This window comes from Procambarus clarkii, chromosome 59 (genome assembly GCF_040958095.1).
Source record: "Procambarus clarkii isolate CNS0578487 chromosome 59, FALCON_Pclarkii_2.0, whole genome shotgun sequence".
NCBI lineage: Eukaryota > Metazoa > Arthropoda > Malacostraca > Decapoda > Cambaridae > Procambarus > Procambarus clarkii.
The window spans coordinates 26,765,743-26,771,742 of record NC_091208.1 but is presented as its reverse complement, the minus strand read 5'-3'; the positions used below and the strand labels follow the sequence as shown (position 1 = coordinate 26,771,742).

At 53.9% G+C, this 6,000-nt stretch overlaps 1 long non-coding RNA gene across 1 annotated transcript in view; it reads right to left on the bottom strand.

Annotated features, from left to right (window-relative positions):
* Positions 1 to 1,699: 1,699 nt before the first annotated feature.
* LOC138353697 (uncharacterized) overlaps positions 1,700 to 6,000 on the bottom strand; it is a 932,825-nt gene continuing 928,524 nt past the window's right edge. Inside the window, exon 4 of the long non-coding RNA XR_011223275.1 lies at positions 1,700 to 2,489. This is a non-coding gene — a long non-coding RNA (uncharacterized lncRNA). The remainder of the gene's footprint in view (positions 2,490 to 6,000) is intronic.

The following is a 6,000-nucleotide window of genomic DNA, read 5'->3' as shown; positions in this document are numbered from 1 at the left end:
TTACCCTCTCTTACCTATTCTTCTCTAACCACTTGGTCTTCTTTTTCTCACCCCTTAAACTTTTGGCTTGTCGCCCTCTCACCTACCATCCACGGCCTGCCCCTAGGCCTGCCACCCTCGGCCTGCCCTCCACCTGCCACCCTCGGCCTGCCCTCCACCTGCCACCCTCGGCCTGCCCTCCACCTGCCACCCTCGGCCTGCCCACCACCTGCCACCCTCGGCCTGCCCTCCACCTGCCCCTCGGCCTGCCTTCCACCTGCCCCTCGGCCTGCCCTCCACCTGCCACCCTCGGCCTGCCTTCCACCTGCCCCTCGGCCTGCCCTCCACCTGCCACCCTCGGCCTGCCCTCCACCTGCCACCCTCGGCCTGCCCACCACCTGCCACCCTCGGCCTGCCCACCACCTGCCCCTCGGCTTGCCCTCCACCTGACACCCTCGGCTTGCCCTCCACCTGCCACCCTCGGCCTGCCCTCCACCTGCCACCCTCGGCCTGCCTTCCACCTGCCACCCTCGGCCTGCCCTCCATCTGCCCCTCGGCCTGCCCTCCACCTGCCCCTCGGCCTGCCCTCCACCTGCCACCCTCGGCCTGCCCTCCACCTGCCCTTCGGCCTGCCCTCCACCTGCCCCTCGGCCTGCCCTCCACCTGCCACCCTCGGCCTGCCCTCCACCTGCCACCCTCGGCCTGCCCTCGACCTGCCACCCTTGGCCTGCCCTCCACCTGCCACCCTCGGCCTGTCCTCCACCTGCCCCTCGGCCTGCCCTCCACCTGCCACCCTTGGCCTGCCCTCCACCTGCCACCCTCGGCCTGTCCTCCACCTGCCCCTCGGCCTGCCCTCCACCTGCCCCTCGGCCTGCCCTCCACCTGCCACCCTTGGCCTGCCCTCCACCTGCCACCCTCGGCCTGTCCTCCACCTGCCACCCTCGGCCTGCCCTCCACCTGCCCCTCGGCCTGCCCTCCACCTGCCACCCTCGGCCTGCCCTCCACCTCCCACCCTCGGCCTGCCCACCACCTGCCACCCTCGGCCTGCCCTCCACCTGCCACCCTCGGCCTGCCCTCCACCTGCCCCTCGGCCTGCCCTCCACCTGCCACCCTTGGCCTGCCCTCCACCTGCCCCTCGGCCTGCCCTCCACCTGCCCCTCGGCCTGCCCTCCACCTGCCCCTCGGCCTGCCCTCCACCTGCCCCTCGGCCTGCCCACCACCTGCCACCCTCGGCCTGCCCACCACCTGCCACCCTCGGCCTGCCCACCACCTGCCACCCTCGGCCTGCCCTCCACCTGCCCCTCGGCCTGCTCACCACCTGCCACCCTCGGCCTGCCCTCCACCTGCCACCCTCGGCCTGCCCTCCACCTGCCACCCTCGGCCTAACCTAACCTAACCTGCCACCCTCGGCCTGCCCTCCACCTGCCACCCTCGGCCTGCCCTCCACCTGCCACCCTCGGCCTGCCCTCCACCTGCCCCTCGGCCTGCCCTCCACCTGCCACCCTCGGCCTGCCCTCCACCTGCCACCCTCGGCCTGCTCTCCACCTGCCACCCTCAGCCTGCCCACCACCTGCCACCCTCGGCCTGCCCTCCACCTGCCCCTCGGCCTGCCCTCCACCTGCCCCTCGGCCTGCCCTCCACCTGCCCCTCGGCCTGCCCTCCACCTGCCACCCTCGGCCTGCCCACCACCTGCCCCTCGGCCTGCCCCTCGGCCTGCCCACCGACCCCTCGGCCGCCGCTAGTATGTCAAGGACATGGTGAAGTATGCAGCCACCGTCTGCCTGAGATAAACCAAGTCTTCAGGTAAATATCGCTGTGCTGACCAACAGCGCTACCTGCCTCCCATACATCTGTCTCGCACACCTGTCTACCTCACACACCTGTCTGCACATCACACACACCTGTTTGTCTCTTGCACCTCACACACCTGCCTCCCTCCTATACCTCACACACCTGTCTGCCGTGATATACGGTGGCGCTCTCTCTCTAAGACTCTAACGACACATTTACATCTCACTGGATTTATTTTGAACTCACACTACTAATCTCAGCTCCTCACATTAATAACGCCAGCACCTCACACTTGTGGTAGCTTGTGAGTGTGGAATATACAGGAGATATAATACTGAAAATAGGTAGGGGAGTTAGACATTAGACAGCCAATGGGTGGAAAGGCGAGGTCCAAGAGCTAACAGCTCGATCCTAAAGACTTAACTAGGTGAAAACACGCCTCACTCCCACCTCATGAAGATACAAAAGCATAAGCCACTTCTTCTGACCTGCCAGAACGTAAAAAATACACGGTACTAACCCAACCAGAAACGTACCCCAACCCCACCCACCTAACTTGTCGAAGTATAGAAAACGGGAATATTTGTGAGCTCTTTGACATCTATACGCTAGGGGGGGACACCAACGTGCAAAATAAGACGTGTTAGTTGAGAGGACAGGTTGAACTTGTTGCTCTCTGGTGACTTACCTTAGCTGGCTTCTGGCGATGTGTTCACACACTGGAAAATAAAAACATCGAACTATAAGATCTCCAGCAATATGTAAATGTTATCCCAATACATGAATACTAGTGTGTTTACACGTGTATACACATGTATAACCTTGTGTGTGTGTGTGTGTGTGTGTGTTTACCTAGTTGTGTTTGCGGGGGTTGAGCTTTGCTCTTTCGACCCGCCTCTCAACTGTCAATCAACTGTTTACTAACTACTTTTTTTTCCACACACACACACACACACACACACACACACACACACACACACACACACACATACACACACCAGGAAGCAGCCCGTGACAACTGACTAACTCCCAGGTACCTATTTACTGCTAGGTAACAGGGACATAGGGTGAAAGAAACTCTGCCCATCGTTTCTCGCCGGCGCCCGGGATCGAATCCGGAACTACAGGATCACGTGTCCAGCGTGCTGTCCGCTCGGCCGGCCGGCTCCCCCACACACAATGTGTAATTACCTAAGTGTAGTTACAGGATGAGAACTACGCTCGTGGTGTCCCGTCTTCCCACACGGGAAGACGGGACGTGTGTGTACACGTGTGTGTGTGTGTGTGTGTGTGCGCGTGTGTGTGTGTGCGTGCGTGCGCGCGTGCGTGCGTGCGTGTGTGTGTGTGTGTGTGTGTGTGTGTGTGTGTGTGTGTGTGTGTGCGTGCGTGCGTGCGTGCGTGCGTGCGTGCGTGTGTGTGTGTGTGTGTAGCAAGGCCACATACCGAGCCAGCAGCAAATGTTAGTTCCCACTCGATGTCTCTGGTGAGCTGGACACTTCATAACGCCAGTGCAACAATATACCGATATATTGGTATATTGCAATACTATAACACACATTGCAATATATATTTATAAATATATTGGTAGGCTAGAGGGGGGGTAGGGAAGGAGTCCTTGCATATCGATACCTGTCCACTCCAGCCCCGAGCCACGGATTGACTGGGACGATTCTGTTAAATTCCTCAATGTGAACCACTCCAGCCCCGAGCCACGGATTGACTGGGACGATTCTGTTAAATTCCTCAATGTGAATTCTCAGATTTAGTTTAAAAATTCACATATATGTGAATTTTGTCTGAGTCATCTGAGCATATGTGGGGAGTCATGTGAGCATATGTGGGGAGTCATGTGAGCATATGTGGGGAGTCATGTGAGCATAACCTAAGTGTTCCCAATGTTGAGAAGTATCTAGATTTATTTAAATTTAGTTTCTAGCTTGATTTTTTTCCGGGCCAAGACCCAAAATTGAAGTATTGCTAGTCCATATTTTCCTATTGGTAATTTCGACCGAATGGTTACTATAAGTAGCATCATTTTAGGAGGTTTGCTGAAGGAATATTGAATAGCCACGGTCTTCTGATCTTCACACTGTGTTGTCTGATTGGCTCTGACCTCTACTCTGAACCGGGTCAGTTCTGCATTTCCTACCTTATCTTTTGCTCCAGTATGTTGTTATTTTACTGTGTATATTTGGGACCTGGCCCTCTAGTATCTTCCATGCGAGTAATCCTTAAATACACAATAATTTCCATTCATTATACACGTACATTTATCATCACTCCTATAATTATCACCATCACTCCTATAATTATCACCATCACTCCTATAATTACCACCATCACTCCTATAAATTAGTGTCATTTCTCATATAATTAGAGACTCGTATAAACATTAATAACAGATGCTCGCGGTACAGAACTATAGTTAGCAAGAGAGAAAGAGAATTGATGAGGATTTGGGATGGGACGCAGGGAAGGAATGGTGCCCAACCACTTGGACGGTCGAGGATTGAACGCTGACCGGCATGAAGCGAGACCGTCGCTCTACCGTCCAGCCCAAGTAGTTGGGTACAGTTAGCAAGTCTGTGTTTACTTATCATAATCCAGATGTTTAGTATTGAAAGGACTTAAAAAGGTTCTTCAGACTTACCTTAAGATTACATGTAATCACTATTGTGAGTTCTTTAAATCAAGTATGACCATTGTGAGATAATATCTAAATAGTGGTGTCGTTTAGTATTGATTTTGCTGGTGAGTGGACTCACCTAATGCGCTTGCAAAGGTTGAGCTTCGGCTCTCTGGTCCCGTCTCTCAACATTCAATCAACTGGTGTACAAGTTCCTGAGCCTACTGGGCTCTATCATATCTACATTTTGAAGCTGTTGTATGGAATCACCCTCCACTACATCATTTCCTAGTGTATTCCATCTGTTAACTACTGACACTGAAAAAGTTCTCTCTAACGTCCCTGTGGCTCATTTTCGGAATTCCTTGTACATTCCATTTACTATTCTGACGCTGAAAAATTTCGTTCTAATGTGTGTGTGGTTCAGATGGGTACTCGGCTTCCACCTGTGTCCCCTTGAGCGTGTACCACCCGTGTTAAATAATTCATCCTTGTCTTCCCTGTAGTGTGTGTGTGTGTGTGTGTGTGTGTGTGTGTGTGTGTGTGTGTGTGTGTGTGTGTGTGTGTGTACTCACCTTGTTGTACTCACCTAATTGTACTTGCGGGGGTTGAGCTCTGGCTCTTTGGTCCCGCCTCTCAACTGTCAATCAACTGGTGTACAGGTTCCTGAGCCTACTGGGCTCTATCATATCTACACTTGAAACTGTGTATGGAGTCAGCCTCCACCACATCACTATTTAATGCATTCCATCTGTGAACTACTCTGACATTAAACAAATTTTTACTAGTGTGTGTGTGTGTGTGTGTGTGTGTGTGTGTGTGTGTGTGTGTGTGTGTGTGTGTGTGTGTGTGTGTTTACTAGTTGTGTTTTTGCGGGGGTTGAGCTTACTAACTAACTACTAACTACTTTTTTTTTCGCACGCCACACACACACACACCCCAGGAAGCAGCCCGTGACAGCTGACTAACTCCCAGGTACCTATTTACTGCTAGGTAACAGGGGCACTTAGGGTGAAAGAAACTTTGCCCATTTGTTTCTGCCTCGTGCGGGAATCGAACCCGCGCCACAGAATTACGAGTCCTGCGCGCTATCCACCAGGCTACGAGGCCCCCAACCAACCACACACACACCTGTGTGTGTGTGTGTGTGTGTGTGTGTGTGTGTGTGTGTATTACCTAGTTGTGTTTGCGGGGGTTGAGCTCTGGCTCTTTCGGCCCGACTCCTAACTGTCAATCAACTGATCCCCCCCCCCTAGGAAACAGCCCGAAACAGTTTTCTAACTACCAGGTACCATTTACTGCTAGGTGAACAGACGCATCAAGTTGAAAGAAACTCTGCCCATTTGTTTCCGCCATCACCGGGGATCATTCCCCGGTCCCTAGGATTACGAATCCCGGGCGCTGTCCACTCGGCTACCAGGCCCCAAGTGTGTGCGCGAGTGCGTGCGCGTGTGTGTGTTTGCATGTGTTCGTGCGTGCGCGTGTACTCACCTAATTGCCTAATCGTCATTCGTGTATGTATGTTTGCATGAGCGTGCGTAGAGATATGCATATGTAATTTCCGTTTAAGTCAAAGACAATAGCGATATCTTAAATCTTTCTGA